Here is an 11,658-nt window from a genome sequence, read left to right as displayed (position 1 = left end):
TTTCATGGAGCTCTTTCAGACTCCCGAGAATATAGACCAGCCTCCCAGATCCCGCCTACTTTCCCAATAAACTGGGAAGTCTGGGAGCTTGGTGCAGTGAATTGTGTCTTTGTGGCCTGCCCCCTTCTGTTGTATAACATAACAGCAGCACTGAGAATCCGGGTCTGGGAAGCAGTGACTTGATACATATCTTCAGACTGTGGAAGTCATTTAAAAAATGTGAAATTGTTTTGCAAGGTGGATATGGATTTTCAAAAGTCTGCATACAAATCAAACATTTTCTGAGAAACAGAAGCAGGGCCAGAGTAACTATAGGGCAAATGGATCAATACCTCCTGTCCATCATGTAAAAATAGGCCCATCGCTGTGGCAGAATAATGATGAAGAATTATAATTGTATTTTTATTTTCCTGACAAAATGGCACAATTTTGACTTTGACATATTTCGGAAGACATTGGGGCTGATAGTGTAGGGTTGTACACGCCCACATGGCACTGACCACACCCACCTAGCACTGGTCCCAGCTCCTGCACTTCTCATAAAAGGCACTTGAACATTTTCGGCCCCAGAACCTTGATCTGGCCCTGAATAGAAGTTGCTGAGCGGAGCTAGTGAGGGCATCCCTTACATAGAACAAATTACTGCTTAGTGTATGCAGTTCAGAAACCAGATTTTATTTTGCAAAGCAATATACAGATGTAGCAATGCTTATCATTGCCGCAATGCATAAGCACGTGCACACGCATCACGGCACTGATTAGCTACTCCCGGCTGCCACTATTCGTACAAGTGACTAGGTAATGTATTGCCTATGGGACGTGGGTGCGAAAATAAGCACGTGCCCATAAATGGGCACAATACCCATGAAAATCTAGTCACGAGGGTGAATAGTTGCAGCATAAATGAGGGCAGCTACATCTGTAAGTGAAATAAGGTTGAAATAAGATGCAGTAGAGTATAGTGTGCATATTAGAGACTTTACTTGCTGTGGGGATTATCATATTGCAATTTTCAGAGCAAAAGGTAAACAGAGCAACATTTCAGAATAATATGTACATTATATCATACTTGCCTACTCTCCCAGAATGGCAGGGAGGCTCACAAAAATCTTGTGGCACTCCCGACCTCCTGGTAAAAATGGGCAAGTCTCATGCAACCTGCTGCCCACCTCCCCTGCAAACCACCCACACTGATAGGAACAGTGGGTGGGGTAAATGACGTTATTCACGGTGAATCACGTCATCGGTGCCACACCCCACTTTGCAGGTAATGTAGGCATTGAATAGCCGGGGGTGGGGCTGCGATGATGCAATTGGGTCTCCACCCGCATATACCACCCACTTTTGCAGAGCCCAGCCCCTCCCTGGTGAGACAACCTGGCTGCACCCTCCTGGAGGGAGCAGCCAAGAAATCGTCATGTATGCATTATATGTACATTGTACGTAATGAAAGGTATGGTTCTAAAGTGCTAGGAGGTTGGACTCTGATGTCAAATTTACATGTTTGGGTTGTGCAGTTATAGAGCTTTTTCTCACCTCTTAACACAAATGCTAAAATGCGTCCATGGAAAATGGAGGCTTGGCTCACACTTAAATGTGTGCACAGCACCAGTGTATGTAATAAATGCAGCCTAGAAAACTATTCAGGTTGAGACTCCAATATCCAGAAATCCAATATCAAAAATATTCCAAAATCCAAAATTTTAAGAGTGTGACTGAGGCTTTCTGATGGTTCAGTGTACACAAACTTTGTTTTATGCACATAATTAAAAATATTGTAGAAAATAAAATGAACTTCATGCTGTGTGTATAAATTAGAATATTGTGCAAAAGTTCATTTATTTCAGTAATTCAACTTAAAAGGTGAAACTAATATATTATATAGACTCATTACATGCAAAATGAGATATTTCAAGCCTTTATTTGTTATAATTTAGATAATTGTGGCCTACAGCTTAAGAAAACCGAGAAAGGGTTAGGTCCACACCAGGTTAATGTCACAGACAGGATCCCAAAAATGTATGTGTGTCCAATGCCGACAATAAATGAGATATGTTGTGTATTACATAGTGTATTTATGTGATGTTGGTGGTGCTCCCAGAGTCAGTAATGGGCAGTATGTATGTGGAAGAAAAAAAGTAAGACTCTTTGTTGGGGCACTCTTGTAATGAAAAAGTTGATGATAAAATGTAACTTTTATTAAGTTTACTATAAAATAGGTATGGCAAAAGAGAAAAGACAAACAATTCTTGTGAAAAGGAAGGGGGGACAATGTTATGCATCACTCATGAGCATCATATTGTAATAATATTTTATAAATGCCTTGGTGAAAATATTATTGCAAAAGATTTTTTACATTCACAGTATAAGAAGGAGATCCTGTCTAGTAATAATATATGTTCGACAGGTTGATTCATTATTATTTTTTATTATTATTATTATTATTATTATTATTATTCTTTATTTATATGGCGCCACAAGGGTTCTAGTGGCACCCAATTACAGAGTACATATGCACATAATCAAAAACTGCAGGATTTGGGCAGTTGAGGATTATTAAAGTAAGAAAAGGATAAGCACATGAGGGAAGAAAGCCATACTCGTGAGAGCTTACATTCTAAAGGGGAGGGGCAGACAGACAGGGGTGATACAGATGGGGTAGACCAAGCAATATAATATCATGGGGGTACCCTTCCTGCTTGACCTAGGGTTAATTATCTCATATGCCAGATGTTACAAAAAGTGTGAGAAGGTTTTACCAAAAAATATATATATTTTGTTGTCTTGTTGGTTAATGATCACTGTCCGCGTCAATGCTTCGCAGATGTGTTACCAGTAAGTTTTTTATTCCACAAGATACTCAATAAAGTGTGTAAAAGGAAGGACCACTGTTGGTTCTTTAAATTCGTCACTTGTTAACTCTTAGTGCACTCTGTATTAAGGTTATTCCCATTGAGGGAGGGAAGGCAGATAAAGGTAATCACAGTTAATCAGGTTTCCCAAACAATGGAGAGAGTGCAACTCTCCTCCAAGTTGGAGGGTAACCCGCACCAAGATATGATTGTCCCTGAGGAAGCCTATGAGTGAAATGTGCATTGGCCTTGAGCTAGTGTGCCTGATGTGCATAATATAAATGTTAAAATTAATGTCCCACTAATACATATGTATGTGTACCGTACTTAGAGGAATTGCTACAATTAGCCTGTAAATAGTGTTCGAGACGAGCGGCGTAACTGCTCGTCTGGCTGTAAAACATAGGGGGTTAGGGGGTTTCTTAGAAGTGAGAAATCAGTGACGGCACTGTCAATTTTACGGCAGCAGCTATAGGAATTAATAACTTTCATTTTCTGATACCCCACTGATGTGCTGTATGAGATAGGAACCATTATAGTTAACACTTAATGGTATATTAAACGAGCTGATTCAGCCGTATAACATATGAGGTTATTAGATGTGAGATATCCGTGACGACACTCTGAAGTATGCGGCAGTAGCTGCAGCAATTAATAATCCTATTTGTTTAATGCTAGGGGTATAAACATATGGGCTCATCTGAAGAGAGATCTCAATAATGATGTTGTGAACTGCGCAATATTAGCAGCAGAAAGCAACAATCTGATATTACAGATGCACCATTTATAATTGCAGATTGTACATTGATACTCGTATATTTTGTATATCATATTGAGTGTGGCACCCTGGATCACACCATAGTGGCCATGAGTGTTCCAATATAAGATCTATTCAGTATTCCTGCAGGCTTTATTAGAACATAGCGATATAAGTAATAATCATAGGACCATATAGGTGCTTTTATTAGCCCCAATTATTGAAACAATTGACCACACTTATGTCTCTTTGAGCTGCAGATCGTACGGAAAGTATAACATATTGGTCTAACTACATATGACATTACATCAAGAGTATCTCACAGTAGGTCAGACAGTCTGTGTTGCCAGTATTACCACGGCAATTGTGCCTATATAATACGAGGAGTGGGCAGCGGAAGAACTTTAGCTGACACATTAAGTGATCTGGAGCTTACCTTATATGTATTTGATTTATAACAATAAAACACATGGAAAAAAAATTATTTTCAGTAATTTAATAATGCAGGCGTAATATGCAATATCCCATGGGTAGGATCTTGTGGAATCCCCAATAATTATTGAAATACAGTATTTGTCTTCTGTTGAAGCTATCTATAAAGTGATATATATTCATTATTATATCTATGAACATATTATACTGTACTTTTGGGATATGTCCTATTAAGATTCTCACTAGATCCAATTACCCACAGCTCTCTCAGTGAGAACATTTAATTTCAGTACAATACAGTGAGAGCTAGTACGGTCTACACATATTAGGATTATCTAATAATATAAATACAAAATGCATTCGACACACCAGCTTTGTTTTTAATCTTTATTCACTTATTTTCATTCTTCTTCACTTTCCTTACTATCTTTTATTACTTCGCTTGATTCTAAATAAAGGACAATACAAGTCTGAAAAACTATTTCAATTATATATATAATTATTAAACATTAAATGTGGCATTTTGCCTACATGTGAGAACAATATAGGGATTTTAACGAATTTTCAATAAAGAATTTAATTTTAATACAGTGTATATTGGGTTGTGTGCACCGCACAAATAACTGATTTCTCTTTTTCTTTCCCCTCTCTTTGGGGATTTGACCTCATAATCACAGTTAATGTTTGCAGCAGAGATTAGCCAAGGCCAAGGACGCTCCTTGCTGTAATTCAATAAATTATTACAGTGAGATAATTAGAAAAATTTAAGGAAAATAATTTCAAAAGAGATTTGAAGGTGGAAAACTTCCTTCTGCTTTTCAGCCAATTGGTTTACTACACCTGGTCTTCATTGGTAGTCTCCCAACCAACTACTGACCAGGCCTAACATTGATTTGCTTCCAAGATCGGATGAGATTGGGCGTATCCTATGGAGTATGGCAGTAATCTGTTGAATGAGAGAGCACTTATTCTGAAAAAGAAAATGTGTTTCTGCTGTCCAGAGAAATATTGGATAATTATGCCTCTGTAACAGAGATTTAGGTTATCCTCTCTGGATGAGTGAGCACACAGGAGATATTTAGAAAGTGAGATAAAATAAAAGTTGGAAGCAGGGCATCAGGAAAATGAATCAGGTTTAAATAATCTCACTTGTAAGCAGTGTGAATAAACTTGTTTCTAGGTTAGGCAGGCGGATAACGTATTCTGTCCACAATTTTTATCAAAAAGTACAGACATTGGAATATGCCAAATCATGCTGACAAATATCAAAGTACCAGAAAAGAATATGTGGTATAAAGTCCACAAATTTCTGTGGATTACCGCTACCGGTTTATTGCGAGTGAAAAAATTATATAATTCAAAATACTGATTTTTCAGATAAAATGGTCCACCTGACAGTATTCACCAAACAGAAGAGTACTTCCTCTAATCTGCTAGGATTATAAAGCAATATAAAACAGAGTACCAGTCTATACTAGATAGACTGCCAAACAAATTATCATATCAGGTTAGCAAGGAGAGATACTGGTGCAAACAGGGTATTGACAACAATGTAAAATCACTTGTCTAAAGGTAAACACATGTATCCAGAAAGTATATATACATATGACAGTAATTGACAACATTATAATGTCACTTGTCTAAAGGTAAATAGTAAATATATGTATCCAGAAAGCATATACACATATATTGGGAGCCAAAATGGGCGCTTACTGAAACGGGCTACCCCTGAGATGGGTATGGGCTGCGCACTGCCCAGTTACCCTCACCAATCGGACTGTTTCACCTATCTTGAGGCTTGTTCACTGGTGTAGGTATCAAAGTGTCCCTGGGTATATATAATGTAAAGGGAAAAAGTTAATTGAAAGGAGTAGTGACATTTAGCCTACTTCTGTTGGTAGAGACAGGGAGCCATCATAATGTTAACCAATGTAAGTGTGCCCTTGGAGGTCCCACCTATTGGTGATGCGTCCTTCCGGTATCGCTGTCCACCTGTGATTCATAATTTGTGACGCGTACTTCTGGTAACACGTGGTTCCGGAACCGCGTCATCCCGGCTTGTCTCTGCATCAGTGACTTGCCCATGATGCGTACTTCCGTTGATGCGTATTATGAGAACCGTGTCATCGGGGGGGTGTCTCACGTCAAGGCCAGCTATGCGTCACTGGGGGCGGGCATGTACTGGAGATTAATAATGTTTATATCATGGTTGGCAAACAGCGGCCATGTTTATAACATATGGGTGGCAAAACCCCCCAAAATAATTAGACTTCCAGTTCCGGGTTGATAGGGTGAGGTAGCTAGTCCTGGAGCTCCGCCACAACCTTCCCGACAAACACCTTCTCAAGGCCCTACTCAGCCTCCATTTGCCCTGTATCGCTGCCTTCCACTCTCGCGATCAGTATGGACTGCTTTGTCACTCCCGCCGCCCACGTCTGGCGCACAGTCGCAGCGCCGGAGAAACGCCGCATGCCGGGGCACTGGCGCCAGAGGTAGGGCCTGACCCTGTCTCCCTGGCTCCTAAGAAGGCAGCTGCTGTAGCGCTGCCCCCTCCGGAGTGCTCACCTGATGCCCCAGTCTCCATAAAGACGTGTTGGAGGCGATTAAGTCCACCATGACTCCCCTCCTCACTCAGGCTGTCTCTGACATCATGCAGCAACTGCAACACCTCCAACAGAGAGTTTCTCAAAATGAGAATCAACTGGGAGCTGACATACATGATATTGAAGGGCTGCATCAGTCTGTGAAAACATTGACTTCTGACAATCTCCTATATAATAGCCCAGGTCTGTGACTCTGTGCCTGTGTGTCTAACGCTGGACACCATACACCATGCCCAAAGCCAGCAGAACATTCAGGTACAAAGCCCACTGATACTACCTAGATCATGGCCAGTGGTAGCAGCAAAAAGTGTTCTTGCCAGGATCATCAGGGAGGGGAACAGAGGCGTGGGTACTTTGAAGCAGCAGGTGGCCGCCCGCCGCACCTTCTCCAGGGTAGCACACCCCACACCAGGCAACGCTCCTGCATGTATCACCTCCAGTCGCATACTGTACACATGGGGGGGGGGGTGTTCATGCTGGCAGCCAGGCGGCCTATAACATGTTCAGTGTGACTGCACATGGAACACCCACTCACCAATCCCCCTTGCTGTTCGGACGGAGCCCGCTCCGTCTGTCACACCATCCTCCTCTACAGTATAGCAATTATACCTGGCTGCTGATAGCTACACCACACCGCCGGGGACACGAGCGCCAGACCCGCAACACACTCACCTACCGCAGCCTCACATTATACCGACATGCCGTTCTTCACAAGGGACGGACCATGTGCTGCGGAACTGATACAGGACGGCTCACGGCACATTGTTGCAGAGCCGGAGCTCCCTCTCTCAGCAGCCAAATCATTACAGCAGGTAGGAAGTTAGTGGACAAGTACCCGCACATGCTGCAGTCCCAAAGACATGACACCCACTTCCTACATGTACCACACCAACACACCTGACCCCCTCACCAACCACCCCACCCTCTTCTCCTTCACAGGCAGAAACATTCCACCCACCCCTCCACCAAGCCCAACACGCACGCTCTACTACAGCGCTGCTGCTGCAGCTCCAGCAGATTGTGTGTGTGTGTGTGTGTGTGTGTGTGTGTGTGTGTGTGTGTGTGTGTGTGTGTGTGTGTGTAGTGTAGTGTAGTGTGTACAGTGTGTGCATGGGGTATGTGTACAGTCTATCCTGTGTGAATGGTATGATGTAAATACAGTGTCCCTCCCCCACCCCCGAGACCCCCGCACCTCCACCACCAGCAGCCTGGGTGAAAATATTATTGAAAAATATTTTTTACATTTATATTATATGAAGTATACAGAGCCGTCTTTTCATATGGGCTCAATGGGCTCTTGCCCAAGGGCCCCAGGAGTATAAGGGCCCTATGTTGATAGCTGAGGGTCCCCTCTTTCCAGGGGTACCAGATTTTTGAAAATCGGCCCTGAGGAACCGGAGATATTCGACTTGAAAGCAGTGGTCCCTATCCAAGCCTGTTAATTGCTCTTCCCAGCCAGATATCTCAAGTTCTGTCTGACTTAGAGTTTTTCTGATGGTATATAACAAAAGTTGAGACTCTACCCTTTTGTTGGACACTGGCAGCTTGTCTCTGTTATGCCCAGAACCAGAGATATCAGCCTTCCAGCAGCTTGTCCCTGCTCCAGCTCCACAAGCCTAATATGCAGTTTTATATTTTCGTTGGTGAATTGCTCTGGCTCCTGAGCTCTGATACCTAAGTCCCAAGTACCGCCAGAAAGGTGGGACTCTCTCGTTTTTTATTCAATTAAAGCTAAGAAATCTGTTTTCAGGAACTTGAGATATCTGCAGTCAAGCAAGCTGCCCTCCCACCGGAAAATTATGAATATTAAGCCCACTCCACTATACACCCTCCCCTACGTATTAAACACCCCCTTCCACCCTGGAAGTCATGTACCAGGGCTTCTTCATTCAGCCCAATGCCCCCTTCTACAGTTTAGCCCCATCTGAGCAGTAAAGGAGTAATTAGCAGAAATTACTGCTCCAGGTCCTACATGTGAGCGGAAGATAGAACACCCCCTACCGCCGCTGTTAGCACCCCAAATCCCTACCTCTGGAGAATGGATAGGGGGCCCAGTGCATTACTGTGCCCAGGGGCCTATACTGCTGTTAAGACGGCTCTGGAAGTATATCCTGTTTAGTAATAATATATGTTCAACAGGTTGATTAATATCATGGGCGTACCCTTCCTGTTTTACCTAGGCTTAATTATCTCATATGCCAGATGTTATAAAAAGGGTGAGAAGGTTTTACCAAAAAAATATATATTTTGTTGCCTTGTTGGTTAATGAACACTGTCCGCTCCATTGAGGCAGTAATGCATGCAGAAGGGGCCAAAATCAAGTACTGAGTACATATGCATGATTATACTTTTCAGAGGGCCGACATTTCTGTATTTAAAATACTTTTTTCTCTTTCATCCACTAGAGAACACTGGAAGCTTACGCTGGGGAATAGAGGCTTGGTTGCTGGGAGCTGTCACATACTAATTTAGAAAAGTGTGTAGCTCCTCCCCCTCTAGTACCCATCATCCCCCAGTTAGAAAAATGTGACAAGGAAGCTAGTCACTTTTTTTTTAGATTTTTACCTTTTTTTTTTCTTATATATTGTGATTACAACTTTCCCTGCTTAAATTTTATCTACAGCAGGAATCCGGAAAGGTTACCAGGGCTCAGAAAAGCCTCTGCTACACCTCTATGAGAAGCCTGGCTGCAGCACCTCGCTAAAGGTGCTAACGGCTTTCCAATATGCGCAGCCTGGACTAGTGAGTACCGCTTCTCCCTCCCCTCCCCCCCCCCCCCAGCCGCTCACGCAATTCAGGAGCAGGGAGCCTAGATAGGAGTGGAGGCATCTCTATCAGGATAGCTCTGCTCCTCAGCGATGGCAACGGGTCCCAGCGGTCAGACTGTCTATAGGCGCAACTGCTCTCAGTGCAGTGGCACCAAGCCGGCTAGATCATCAGCGGCTGGTCCCGGCAGTCTGTTAAGCGGTGCAGTGCCTGTCAGGGAGACATTCAGATTTAGTCTCCTGACAGGCACTGTTCTGTGAGCACTGTGCAGCCAGCGCCATTCTGTGAGTACAGTTTGGTCAGCACCATTCTGTAAGTACAGTCAAGCGATTCTAAATGCGGTCATTAAAAAAAAAAAAAACATTTAAACGGGAGGGGGCGGTACTTAACTGTGGCACCAACCAGCGCAGTGCTGCACAGTATTTTCAGTCAGGCTGTAACTCTACCTTGTGCGAGTTGTGTTCTGTGTCGGACCAACACAAGTCTGATGATGTTTCTAACACTCCACCTTGGGTGTCGGTTCTGGCCGGATCTGTGGTGGCTTTATCAGCAGAATTGACAGAGTCCCGTAGGTCAGAACCAGCCTGGGCTAAGGATTTGGCTTAGTCCATGGAGGGTGTCATTACAGAGGGGCTGCACTTAGGCAGAAACATCCACTTCCTGCGTTTCTTCAGTCTGAAGAATCAGACGAGGAACAACATCACCATGACAACATGGGGGAAGGCGAATAGGAGGACGTTCTTGTGGACTCAGCACAGGACATGGAACAATTGACAATTTTCCAGAAGATCCTATACCTGAACCCAAAAGAATTCCAGTTGTTTGGCAAACTACAGACTTCTGCGGTGGTTTTCCCATTTTCTCAACAATTACACGACCAGAGGTAGAGGATCCTGGCGAATGCATGGAAATAGCCAGACATTCCAGATTCCAAGGAAATTTCTCTGTTACTACCCTTTTCAGGCATCCATGACAGGTAAGTAGGAGAATACACTGCCAGTGGATGCATCAGTATCTAGACTGTCTGAGAAGCCACTTCACTTAAATACACCTCGAATCGCAGACTTGAGGCTACCCTTAAGTCCATCTACTCTATACCAGGGGCCCAGCTAAGGCTCACACTGGTAAGTGCATGGGTTACCACTGCCATTGTCAAGTGGGCAGAAAAGCTGGGCGCTGGGTTGGACTCCGGTGCACCTAGGTCAGACCTGAGGGTCATTGCTGAACACATATGTGAATCAGCAGGTTACTTAGCTACGTCTGCTAAAGACATTGGTTTAATTAGTTCTAGGATCTCTGCCTCTGCTATTTCAGCAAGACGTACCTTGTGGCTCCGATCGTGGCATTCAGATACTGTATCAAAAAAGTCTGCTGAAGCTCTCCCATTTACAGGTGATATTTTATTTGCACCGGAGTTGAACAAATGTATTTCTCTGGCTACCGGGGCAAATCCACAATTTTTTTTACCATCTGCACCGCCACCTGCCAGACGCCCCTCTACAGGTCCTTCCTTTCGGCCTCAACAATCCTTTCGCAGGAGAGGTAGAGGCTTTTCCACCCAGAACACACACAGCTGTGCGTCGTGCAGACACCAAGTCACCTGACAAATAGGGGTTACCACCCCATCTGGCAGCTCCACAGGTGAGTGCATGCCTCCTGACATTCCATCAACATCGTTGTGTCCTTGCATTCACAGTTTTTTGTCATCAGGGTACAAGATAGATTTTTCCGTTTTTCCTCAAGACGGCAGGCATTTTGGCTTAGTGGTAAGGTCACTGCCTATGTAGCTAGAGGTTTGCGGTTCTAGTCTTTACTGGTTCTTTACAACGGGACTACCACTGCCCCCAGGTGGGGCAGCTGTGCTACAGAAAGCCATTCAATCCCTTTGTGTATCACAGGTGTTGGTACCAGTCCCATTACATCAGTGGGTCAAGGATTCTACTCCAACCTTTTTCGTGGTTCCCAAACTAGACAGATCTGTCAGGCAGATTCTAAACTTGCAGTCTTTAAACGAGTACCTGGTGATTTATCGGTTCAAGATGGAGTTCATTCAATCTGTAATAGTGAACTTAGAACCATAGGAGCATCTGATGTTATTGGATATAAAGGATGGGAACCGCATCAGGCATACCTGCTTTTTGCCAGGTTCCAGGAACATTGTCAGTTTTGAGTGCTGCCTTTCGGATTATGATCGGCACCCCGTATCATCACCAAGGTAATGTCGGTGATGATCGCCCATTTACGTTTC

At 43.6% G+C, this 11,658-nt stretch overlaps 1 pseudogene; it reads right to left on the bottom strand.

Annotated features, from left to right (window-relative positions):
* Positions 1-4,869: 4,869 nt before the first annotated feature.
* On the bottom strand, positions 4,870-4,988 carry LOC134897016 (5S ribosomal RNA; annotated as a pseudogene).
* Between the last annotated feature and the right edge of the window lie 6,670 nt (positions 4,989-11,658).

This window comes from Pseudophryne corroboree, chromosome 3 (genome assembly GCF_028390025.1).
Source record: "Pseudophryne corroboree isolate aPseCor3 chromosome 3, aPseCor3.hap2, whole genome shotgun sequence".
NCBI classification, from domain to species: domain Eukaryota; kingdom Metazoa; phylum Chordata; class Amphibia; order Anura; family Myobatrachidae; genus Pseudophryne; species Pseudophryne corroboree.
This window is presented reverse-complemented; position numbering and strand designations above follow the sequence as displayed.